The 13,412-nt window shown below is 33.5% G+C and overlaps 1 protein-coding gene across 2 annotated transcripts in view; it reads right to left on the bottom strand.

Annotated features, from left to right (window-relative positions):
• LOC128169557 (sushi, von Willebrand factor type A, EGF and pentraxin domain-containing protein 1-like) overlaps positions 1-13,412 on the bottom strand; it is a 160,512-nt gene that overhangs the window by 45,353 nt on the left and 101,747 nt on the right. The window lies entirely within an intron of this gene.

Here is a 13,412-nt window from a genome sequence, read left to right as displayed (position 1 = left end):
TAAATTATGCCCCCTCCCCGTGTGGGTTGCCGGTTTCAGATCTGCTTCTGTGTGCCTACATGTACATCATCGTGTGCACAGATTTAGAGAAGGGGTGGGAGTGAGGGATCCAGGACCCCCCCCCCCCACCCCCCCATGAAAATTCATTTATATCATTTGTAAAATTACCAAAAATACACCTTGGACCCCAATGTTCTTACAGACATATAAACGCTCTAACCCATTGCGCTTCAATGTTGATAACATTATTTGGGGGGTAAATATCTAATTAATATTTAATATACTTTATTGTTTATCTCAATAGGAAGTATACATCACAATATGCAGGTGTCCTGCACCACCTTAAAGCTGTTATTTACCTAATAAAATAGTGCAAGTGGATTTGAAGAATAGGTCATAAAAATACATGCATGTTATAAATAACTGAACTTTGTCTATAGTTACGTACACAACACAGGTCTGCAGGTCTCATTAGCGGGTACTAGTTTTACCCAGCTCTTCGATTAGATGGGTTCACATGTATACATACATGTATGTGTTTTCCATATGCAGAAAAGGATTAGTTAAGATCAGCTAAAGGAATTCATTACTGTGTTTTAATTGGATTATCATTATGATGTTGACCAATATAGGTACTAAGCATAATGCATGTATAGTTGCAGTAGCACAATATACTAGTAATGAGATGCCAGCATACATAAGTTCTACTTTCACTTTCTAAATGTGATCTCCCTTTGACAGCATACTGTATCATCATCTTTTAATATTTAAATAAGCTTATCATCGTTACCTATCCTATCGCATTTGTAAAGTTTCTCTCATTTTAATTGCAAAAGTTATTTTTTTTCATTTGTTAGACTTACGCTATTGAGTTGACCCCATATTGACCCTGTATAAACAATTTCATATTAAATTTGTGTATTACATGTAAGTAAGTGTAGACACTTATAATTTTTATATGAGTTATAAAAGGAAGGAAGGAGTATTACTTTCTTAATGTATTATAATGCATCAAATACAATGTAGGTCATGACCTTATGGGACTGTTCTGACCCCACGAAACAGGAAAATACAAAATATCTTCTAGACTAATGTCATTATGATGCATCATATGGTGTAAAGTACATTTATGACCCCCAGGTGTTGTCTTTAACCCCCCCCCCCCCTTTTTTATGAAATAGGAAATGATGATACACTGTATATTTTGTTAACTTCTGAGATCTGAGATCTTCATCCCCAAACCATATAATTTATTCTTGCTCTTTGTGTCGTTGCGCGTAAAATTGTATATAGATTATGCCCCCTTGGAGACACTCTGACATTCTAGAACTAGGAATAATAAAGTATTTTATCTTATTCATATGTAGTGTTTGATCCATGTGGGTAATTCCTAGCCTAATGATGACACGGCTTTGTTTAGGAGACTTTACAATTGCCCCAAATAGGCGAATACACATGCATATATTTACATTCCACATATATTTTGCATGTAAAGCTACTGCAGATATAGCACCATAACACAGACAGGGTACTAAAAGGTTAAATCACGAGTATTAATTGTGACGTCACAAACGTTGAACCCTGGTAAATACAACGTCACAAGCAAAAATCAAAGATCACGCTTGTGGCTGATACTGTGGCTCTTCCATTAATTTGAACTTACCCATAGGATAATACAGTAATTTTGAGGTTTAATTTGCATTTGCGTACAAGGCAAGAAGGTAACAAAAATGTAAATATAAGCATTGAATTCTTATTTTTTGAAAGATATAGTCTCATAACTGCAACGGTGTGTGCAAACAAATTTCATAACGCGCTGACGCGCGTTATTCAATTTGTATGCACACTTCGTTGCAGTTATGAGACTATATCTTTCAAAAAATAAGGATTCAATACTTAAATAACATTTTGTTTATAAATCTATTAAAAATTGAATTAAGCAATTTCCAAAATGTTAATGTGCATCAGGAGAGAAAAAGCAATCAAGAAATGATTTAAAATTTGCTACTGTACACATGTTAGAATATATTAAGAAGACTGAATATTTAGAACCAGATTAGATTAGGGGTGGGGTGGGGTGGGGTGGGGGGATGGGGGGGGGGTGAATGTGGAGTACAAACATTTATAATTTGAATCATTTATTGTTATTAATTTTAACTTGTCAATGAAGACTACTTATTGATCCCAAGGTAGAAATATGACCTCTGATCATATCTCAATAGATCATTTGTCAATTAAGCAAGGTGTAATGTTATTTTTTTTTAAGAATAACATCTTTTACCAGTTTATAAAAGTTTTTAGACACCCAAATTATATTTTGATTTTCATATATCATTCGACAATTAAGGGGGGGGGGGGGGAGAACAGTTTATATTTGAGTTTGTTTGGGGGTGGGGGTTCCAAGTCATATATTTGACATTTTTTTAATGTAATTTAAAATAAGACTAAACCATACTACAGTCATGAACATGAATAGTATAGAACAAAACACAAACTAATACATGTATATATACATAGGAAGTATTACAAAACATAGATGATTGATCTATATCTGGGTTCTTAAATTGAATCATATATCATGTACATATTATATTATTGTTTCTTTGTTCAAGACATTTCAGATGGTATGTAGTTCATGATCCCAAGTGCTCTTCCTGAAATTAACAAATATCATAAAAACCATTGAGATCCCCACCTTAATTCAAAGATATTATTCCTCCTTAGGTCATGGCGCATCAGATCATTATGGCATGTAAGTCATGACCCTAAGGGGTCATCCTGACCCCTTAGAATCAGAAATTGTCAATTATCTTTAAATTATTGATGTTTTGAAGATCCTATCTCTATTTAATCTTTATTATTAAGTCTCCCGAATGAAATTTGGAGACTTATTGTTTTTGTACGGTTCTTAATACATGTATTAGCCATAATATTCTTTGTCTTCTTCTTTTTCTTCTTTCCCGCTCTGAACTTGTTTCTCAGAGATGGCTGAACAAAATTGTACAGAACTCTAATAATGGCAATAGATAGGGTTAATTAGATCTGACCCCTGGGGTCATCCCCACCCCCCAGGAATTTGAAATTACCATATATCTCAGAAACTGTTATAATCATGACCCCTAAACCATATAAATTCATGTTTCTGATGTCAAGGGGCATCAAATGTTATGTAGGTCATGGACCCTGTGGGTGGTCCTGACCCCATCAAACAGCAAGTCCCTTAATATCTTCAAAACAGTTGAGATCCCCACCCTTAAACATATATATTCTTGTTCCTTGTGTCAAGGGACATCTAACGGTATGTAGTCATGGGCCCCGGGGGTGGTCATGACCCCCCTCGAACAGGAAGTGCACGAATATCTCAAAAACGGTTGAGAACCCTTACCCCTTAACCATATATATTCTTGATTCTTAAAGGGCATCAAAAGGTATGTAGGTCAGGGTCAAATTTAATTTTTCAAAACCGTAATGCAAATCTATGGAACAGTTCCTATCATATCCCAAGATATGATGTGTCTATCCATTAAATCGTAAAAGGAGTTCTAGGATCTATGTTTTTTTTAAGTGATAAACATCATATTCTAGAAGATCATTTGGCTAGTGCCAAAAAAAAATGATGTTTTTGAAACCAGATTTTTTGTAAAAAAAACGTCATTTTTCAGCCATTAAATGACCCCCAGGACAAAATTGAAAATTCCGAAACCTTATGGCGCATCTATAGGATACCCTAAAACATATTCTAAGAGATGATTTGTCTACTGTTGAAAATGTAGGAGGAGTTCGAGGAAGAAGGTTTTTTGTAAAAAAACGTCATTTTTTACCAATTATTTGACCCCCAGGACTAACAGAGAATTTTTAAAACCTTTTTACAAAACAACATGATACCCCAAATCAAACTCCAAGAGTTCAGTTTGCTGGTTAATAAGATGTAAGAGCAGTTTGAGAAAGTAAAACGTGACAGACGGACGGAACAGTGTAACAACAATATACCCGAACTTTCTTTAGAAAGTGCGGGTATAATAATGATTATTTTATGCAATATACAAATAATCAAACTTAATTGACGGAATATAGGAAAAAACACATTTAACTGTGTTACATAGAATTGTACAAGTTATCATAAGGGGAATAAACTCGGTACTAATTGCCAAAATATGCACAGGGAAGTAAGGTAATTCTTGCTACAAGCTATCAAATTCCTCAACTTCCTTTTTCCCAACAAAGAACAGCCTTTGTTGAAAACTACCTCTGAAAAAATCCATAAGCATCATGCCACCCGTCCGCTTAAAACAGTCCAAACTGTCAAATTAACAGGTCCAGAGGCAGAGGACCTCACCGGCCAGGGGAAGAGGGAGGCAAAGGACTCAGACATTCGAACCTGATGAAGCAACAACATCCTCAGACACTGTCAATGTGTCTGCTTCCATTATGTCCACACAAATAGAAGAGAGACTGCAACCACCACAGCAAGCCGGTGAGTCTTTTAACATCCCCTCAGTTATTGAGGAATCCGATTTTAATCTATTTGATATAAGTGATTACCAAACTGTTCAAACTATAACTACAGACCCTGAAACGTGCTACTACACCTCTAAAACGAACCGTACCGTTCCGTGCAAGAAATGAACCATACTGTTCACAAAACGAAACGTACTGTTCACAAAGCGTACCGTACCATGAAAAAGCAAACCATACCGTTCACAAAACGAACCGTACCATTCACAAAGCGAACCTAACGTTCAAAAAGCGTGCAAGATAATTTATGCAAGACCCGCCTCCAGACAGACAAAAAAGCCTATCGTACCGTGCAATAAGCGTGCAACTTCCATAAAAGGCTTATTGGCCTAATGTCTTTCGATGAATACGGACGGAGATTATCGCTGACCAGTTAAGTTCAATATTTTGCTAGATATTTTTTTATACTGGATTAGATAACACACACTAAGATTTAAAACTGTTATTCTTATCAAAACAGTTTCAAAATATTTTAATTCCATTTCCTTTCTAAGACCGTATTCATTTCAAAACTTACATCGCTGATTTCTTAAACATTGTAAACTATTAATGTTCACACAATTCGTGGTTATACTATTTTGATTATTTTTATGAAATGTTTGAAACATTGGGTACAAACTGGACCTTACATAGCTTTCAGTGGTTCTCAAGAGAGATAGAGAGATGAATGAGAGAAAGAGAGAGATCGTTACCGGAGGTGTTAAAAAAATAGCGTATGTTTAGAAAAAAATACATTATGGCTAAACAAGGGTTGAAATATTATAATAAATAATTTTATATCCTTTTCAAATTAAAAAAACAAAGAATGGCGACTTTAGTTACGCGGACCTTTTGATTTGTTAATTAATCTACAGCTAAACTTTAAACCAATTAAAAATGAGAAAAGAAAACATTTCAGGTCATGTTTTTAAATATATGTGGATGCGCTGTAGTAAATGACAACCACATATTACCGGTGACTCGAGTGATTTGTACTTCAGGTATTTATGTAGCAATAAATAAACAAAAAATCACTCTTATATGATATGTTATAGATAAATACATGTACAAAATCTTAGTAAATCAAATGCACGCATTGAACGAAAAAAAGTACACACATTCCATAAAATAACTTTCAACTTTATTTCCCGCATACTGGTAATTGCGACATGATTTCACATGAACAACAAGTATTCCTTTTAAAGGAATGATCAGCAATAATAATATATTGATAGCTAGAAGCAATCAACATGATAAGTTTGATGTAAAATAATTATAAAAGTACTGTATTCTTACAAAATATAGAATATTTTGAATCTGTACACCATAATTTCATCATTATAAACCCTCAACAAATTTAATTTTGAAATAAATTTGGGGAAAGCCGTTCGTAAACTCCTTTTCTAGTTTTATATTTTTAACGTAATTATTAAATGTAAATGTATCTTCTTCTTCAGAATACTGAGTAGGCCTCTTCAAAGAGCATTAACACGTATACAAAGAAAGAGTTGAATTAAATAATTTAGTGCGACTGAAAAACATTGAATGCCATCATAACTTGCTATTGAGGTTACATTAAAACGTAACCTTGTTTATAAATCAAGATGTCTTCCTAGCTACTTAATGCAACATCAATAGATCGAGGTCAGTTCATGGAGCATCTTCTTATGATTGAGGTCAGTTCATCAAGGTCAACTGCATTACTGAATGAATCTTTCGATCGAAATTCTTATGCGTGAGACATAATGTGCATTCTTGAATTAACAGGTCGAACTGTATTTTATGTATGTTTGCATCTCTTAAGGTAAATAAATTGAAACAAGAATAGAATTCCAGGGTCCCCCGCTGGTCAAGCAGTATACTAGTATCGAGTCTATCGACCAAGGCTGATTTAGGAACTTGAGCAAGGTATTAGTGGTATAAACATTTGGTATAAATTTAATGAAAATCCATCAATATTTGTAGGCATGAGAGCGCTTACAAGGTCGATTTTTGGATAAAACGGAGTCATTATTGTGGTCAAAGTCCCATAACTCCAACAAAAAGTATCGACAAATGCTGATTTTCGATCTTGACCAAGAAAACAGTGGTATAAACATTTGGTATAAATTTAATGAAAATCGGTCAAAATTTGTAGGCATGAGAGCGCTTACAAAAAAGTGTGACTGACAGACACACGGACGGACGCCCGTCATTTCTATGTCCCCGCTCCGCGTTGCGGCGGGGGACAAAAATCCTGATTAATTAAATTGTAAATAGTTGAATAGAGTTAAAATTTTAACCGTCGCGATCAATCTGAATACATCGTCTACTGTACAAACTTTTAGTCATTGTGTTGAAATCGTTGAGAAACCCATGAGTCTAAAATAAATGAATTAAATTCATACAAATAAAAATCTAACAAGTTGCTGTCCTTTAAAAAAAGGACTACAAAACGTGGACCATTTGCATGTGTTTCCAACGAAAACGTGAAAGCCTTAAGATTATCAAAATTTCCACCGACTCTAGCCTCCTATTTTTAACCACTAATCATAAATTTGTACGTTGGATTACGTATATGTATAGCCCTGACTTTTTATCTCAGAATTTAAAGGATTCATACTTCTAAAATAATTATGATCTATCAATTAATGAAGTCTGCATGTATGGTATCAGGTATTCGGCGAATTCTAATATTTGCGCACATATTACGATTCGCACTACTTTGTTAACTATGCAGTGACAGCTTTGTTTAAATTATTTCTTATTTTGATGCATTTTTCTTGAGATTCAAACTTTTATATAGTGACATGTGATGCATGTTTTAGTTTCGGCATAACATTAACTTATTTTATAATACGGACAGTTCATATCACATGCCGATTATTTCTTTAAAAGGAATACTTTGTTTCTGTACTGACTACTGTTTACCAACAACTTTACAATATACAACGCCTTTGAACTTTTGTGTGCATATGGCATGGAATCCCGATTCCGATTCAGATAAACTTGTGCTAGCCTGGGCTGCGTTTTACAAAAAAACTTACGACTTAAGACCAAATTAATGAATGCTAATTAATCATCAACTAATCAATAATTTATTCTTATGGCTGGAAAGTACAATTATGGGAATTGAAATATTTTTAAATAAATGGTTTTATGTCAATTTTGTTCTCTAAAGATCATTTTATAAGAATGTAAATATTTACGACTTTGTCGTAAGTTCTTTTGTAAAATGCAGCCCTGGTTCCCTGAGCTATCCATTACGCACAGAAATTCCAAATTATTTGCACACAATTACATACACTCTCTCAGAGAGAGAGAGAGAAAACGCGAACTTGTGTGTTGATTATATTACTTAAAGTATCCGATGTACAATTGACCAAAAAATGATGCCTGGTAAGGTATATAATCAATATACTCATTTGATAGGTAAGGCTATTTAGTTTCTAAAAATATGTTTATCCCGCCAAATCACTATGGGGAAGTAACTCTAGCTCTGCAAATCACGCATGGTAAAATACTACTTTTCTTTGACGAAAACATGTGTATTCATTAATAATATTTATCAAATAAAAATTGCCAACATATTTTAATAAAAATAAAGTTTTTAAATAAATTTTTAAATAAATTTATCAATATCTTTTTTTTTTGCGAATTTTTTTTTTTTTACAATGACCATGACGACTCACGCGATTTTTACCCCCCCCCCCCCCCAACGTCAGCCGTCGCATTCATAATCCAACGCATATTCAGGTTACCTGGTAATTTTCCTGTTTTCTATTCCTTTACGATTGAGAACTTGTAATTTAAAATTAAAAATCTAAATTGTTTAGTTTTTTTCATTCAGCAAAATGTATGCACAAAAAATATTGTTACTAATACAATGAAGTCGTGAATTGCGGGTCACATCAAGTATGAAAAGCGTTACGAACAAAGCGTGCAAGAACTCTGTGGAATGTTTTATTAGAATTAATTCCAAACCTTTTACTCGTAGAAAACAATATATATTGTATTATCTTTTACTCAAAATTGTATCCTTTTTTAACAAAAAAATTAAGTCAGTTTTAAAATGGAGACTGTCGATAAAGTCTGACTACGGTACAATTGTGAAATGCACAATACATCAACATGCTTTACACAGTTATAACAAAATATGAATCAACCATAAATGACGCTGTGATATTGAAATAAGCATGCATTTTTTACACGATAAGATTGTGTACAAATACCACACATAACATCGGCTATCTGGCTGAACCTGTCAATCAAATTTCGAGTATTTGATTTCATTGGATGGTGACGCGCCTCTTTTATGTATACAGCAAAATGAAACGAATTGACTTTAAAGCAGCCGGAATCAGTATCTAATAGTATTACATGAATGATATAAAATCCAGCGATTTTGAGAAAGAGTAAAAAATGTACCGTTCATGCACATACATGTAATATGAAATGCGAGAGAAAAAATTGTTTGGAATCCTGATGAAAAAATAAATCAATGATTAGAGATTTCATTATTTGACTCTTGATAACTTGATTTACGGAAAATAACAAGGAGATGTTTTAACACAATAATTCAGTAAACGTGTACAAATATTTTAACCACGAAATCCGTATGCATGGTAATAATTGAAAATAGTAGCAAATACGCCGTTATACAAATGTTAGGTCCGTAACACTCTGTATGTATAATGAAATTAGGTATACCAAAAATTGAACAAATTGAATGGGGCCAAACAATTAACAGACTACCCCAATTCAAGTTATGCACAGTCACAATATCTACGAAATCAATGGTTAAAACGACCTACTCAATATTTTTCGACGAAATACGTGACTTGTGCACTGCAACTTTTATTCTATAAATTAGGATTTTTTTCTTCACGTTACTGCAAGAGCGCCACGGGAAAAAAATAACATCATACAACGGCAAATGACGTAAAGCTGCTACAACGTCACAATTGGTGTAAGGGGGGGAAAGTTAAAATAACTCGTTTTAAAATTAAGAAAAAAAAATATTGCTGGACTCTATGCATCAATTGTTTATTCTTTATCGTTTAATATGTTTTACGGTGCGACTGTTGGGGAGAGCACAGCATGTGATCAAATAATGAATTATGTTAAATCAATAAAAATAAAAGTATCAACGTAACATAAATGAATTTGAATTCAAAATAAAATATACCGGTAAACATGCCTATTTTTTCTAGTAAATTTTCATTATTCATAATTTATAAGATTGTTTATTTATTTAAATAGAATTTATCTCAGATACAATGTTGTTGAAAAATAAAGATTTTAACATAATGTTTATTGCAGTTTATTTCCCCTTTTCTTGCAGCAGACATTTTTCTTAAACTTACATATAAAAAATTGACTTATCATAGAGTCCCCCCCCCCCCCCCCCCCCCCCCGTTTAAAAAAAATATATAATTTACGTATAAAAAAAATTTGCTGATCATATAAGAAAAACGGTTTTAGAACCCCCCCCCCACCCCCCTGGGAAGATGTAATAAATGTGAAAATTAAGATACCATTGAGCAGTTAAAGAGCTAAATGCATACTACGCACTCACCATTCCTCACCCGGATAAGAATTTCCCTGATTTTGAGAATTTCTTTTTCATTTTGCTTGTAAATATTTTTTGAATGATGCTGCCACGCCCCCTTTTAAATAAACGTTCCTGGAAATTACTGTAAATATATAGTGAATAAAATAAATGTGAGCATTCATCCAAATGAGAGCAGGTTACAACTGTTTCCTATTAAAAAAAAAAGATGTCCCCATTCGTTAGCTTTGCAAGATTTTGAGAAGATTTTGGTATTTATTTTTCAGCAGATTAACAATAACTACTTAGAGTAATTTCCCCTTATTGTGACGTCAACGTTCACGTCGGTCAAGTGTCGTCTGTCTCTTAAAAAAAAAAACTAAGTGAAATATACAGTTTTGTTTACCTAAAAAGCATGATATTCTTGAAATTACACAATTTATCTGTTTCTCAAAAGTTTTACTTTGATTCTCGCGAGAAGGAATCAAAGTCTAGTGAGATCGTCCGACATTGATAAATTGCATTGTGGGTCGAAATTTACTGATGCCGAAAAATTATGTGGGATCAATGTGTAAGAAATCCATTGTGACGTCACTCGAAGGAACGACAACTCTGTTAGTCTTATGTAATGGAATTATTTTATTTACAATGCATGATGTACATAGTCTTTTATTTTGTTCTCGTGAGAGTGTGAAATGGGAAACCATATTTACAGGGAATTACTGGGATGATTAAAACAAGGCATTACTGGTCCAATTTACTGACGCCAAAAAAATCTGTTGAATGAATGTGCAACTAGTCCAAATTTTCTATTCACACATGCCTTGCCGGTAGAGCTCGCTTCGCGCCGGCGAGCTGCCCTCACTTTTATGTCAAATCAAAAATAGTGCGACTTTTTGAAAATTTATTCAAGCTCTGTAATCTACCGAGCTCATCCCGGAAAATCCCGAGCTCTCTGGCTCAATTGTACATCAGATACCTTAAATTAAAGTTTATCACTGAACTATATCATTTCGCTTTAGGTTTCTATAGTTGGTCATTTGAGCGGGATTTTATCTCAGGACTCCACGTGCTTCACCTGTCAATCAGTTTAAAAGTATAACATTACAGATCAGGCCATGTGCTGCGTGCTACTTGGCTCCTCCTTTATGGCTAGAAGAAAATTATCGAATGAAAATGTGTTTGTTCTATGTTTTCTCAAATCCCTATTAAAAAGAGTGTTCCTATTTGAAATTATTCCACAATAATTTCCTTCCGACTCTATGATTCATAACTCATGTACTGGCGATCAGAGTCTTTTTCCCTTGCTGTCGTATTACTTTTGTTACGAGATATAATTCATAATATATCTATCACTTTTAACATTCATTTGTTGATTAAAGGGTATTTTTCCGTGACTTGTTGACTACAAGTATGTGTGTAAAAAGGTAAATAAAATATAAACAGGTTAGTCAGCATCTGTAAATCGTCAGCTAAATCGCATGCATACAGTGAAGAGCGGACACTTGTTTAACAGAATGATAAATATCGCCATTTAATGCTATTGACTTGTGTATATCATATCTAATTATATAAATAGTCATATTTTGACTATACACGCGATCTTAGTTCAGATGAGAGAAGCGATGACGGGTTACATGTACAGAAAGTATGATCTGTGTATACGAACAAGTGCAGAAAATCATAGAATCAATATTTAAATGAATAAAAATTCGTGTCAAAAAACTATATAACAGTTGATTTAAAGATTTCTTATCTGAAATTCATTGTTTGTCTTATCATTAACTGCGCGTAATTTTACATTGTCTATTCACTAAGGGAATTTGATCGGCAATAGTACTACAGTAGTACACAATAAAGAATGATTATACAAATTATGAATAAATAGCCGAGAATCAAGACAACAATTTAAAAAAATGAAGAAATATTGGAATAAAGTCGGGGCAATTTTTTATAGCAATTTTAAATGGATTAGAAATATCTAATGACTTCAATTCAAGTACATGTATAGAAATAAAAACTTAAGATGCTTTGTAAAATTATCGACAGCTCGCTGAATTAACAAAAATATATCGGATTAAAGTCAAACAGGTCTTTTTATTTATCTTAATGATTACATTTATCTAAAATTAAATTAATAACAGACTAATCAAAATAAAAATTATCCCTGGTTCCAGGTTGTCACTGAGTACACGTTTCACGAAACGTATCAAAAACAGGGGAACGGATGAAAGTTCTGATTTTAAATAGATTGAAATACATTAATTTTGTAAAATATCATATAAATAAACAAGAGGCCAATTGGCCTTAACGGTCACCTGAGTAGCATATATTCCATACACAAACTTGTCATGGAGTCTCATATATGCATCTATTAGAATTAATTAGGTTTCATACTGGAGTAGAAAAATTATAAATTTGTAATGACGACCACATTTAATTAAAAAAGAACTGTGAAACCTATAATTTTGGTGAAAAACTAAAAGATCTGGTCTACAAAATCATGAATTCATTTTTCCTTTCAGGTGTGTGGGAGTAAAGAAGATAATTTTTTAACGTTATATGCATTAACATCTATACATCCATTTTGGCCCAGCCCTAGAGTCAAAACCCATACCCCAAGGGACATGATTATTAAAATTTCAGTAGAGGACTTCCTGGTAAACATAATTATTAGTCAGTTTTTTTATAAAGATGTGTGAGAATAGAGAATAAGATTTTTAAACATCATATGCATTAACACTTTATTGCCATATTGCCCCCCCCCCCCTCATGTCCTGAACCCCTGACCCAGGGGCCATGAATTTCACAATTTAGGTAAAGGAGATTGTGGATATCATAACCATGTATTCAGTTTTTTGCCCACATGTGTGGGAGCAGAGAAGAAGATTTTTTAAGATTTAAAACATTTTTACTTTATGGCCATATTGGCCCCACCCTAGAGCCTGAACACCCAAAAAAAGGGTCATGAATTTCACAATTTTGGTAGAGGGCCTCATGGACATCATAACCATGCATTTAGTTTTTAACAAATATATATGGGAGTAGAGAAGAAGATTTTCTAAGATTTAATACATTTTTACTATTTGGCCATATTGGCCCCACCCTAGAGCCTGAACCCCTGACCCAGGGGTCATGAATTTCACAATTTTGGTAGAGGGCCTCATGGACATCATAACCATGCATTTAGTTTTTAACAAATATATATGGGAGTAGAGAAGAAGATTTTTTAAGATTTAATACATTTTTACTATTTGGCCATATTGGCCCCACCCTAGAACCTGAACCTCTGATCCAGGGGTCATGAATTTCACAATTAAGGTAGAGGGCCTCATGGACATCATAATCATGCATTTAGTTTTCAACAAATATATATGATAGTAGAGAA

The sequence above is a fragment of the Crassostrea angulata genome, unplaced genomic scaffold (genome assembly GCF_025612915.1).
Source record: "Crassostrea angulata isolate pt1a10 unplaced genomic scaffold, ASM2561291v2 HiC_scaffold_148, whole genome shotgun sequence".
Taxonomy (NCBI): Eukaryota; Metazoa; Mollusca; class Bivalvia; order Ostreida; family Ostreidae; genus Magallana; species Magallana angulata.
Note: the sequence above shows the minus strand (reverse complement) of the source record. Positions and strands in the feature narration are given on the sequence as shown.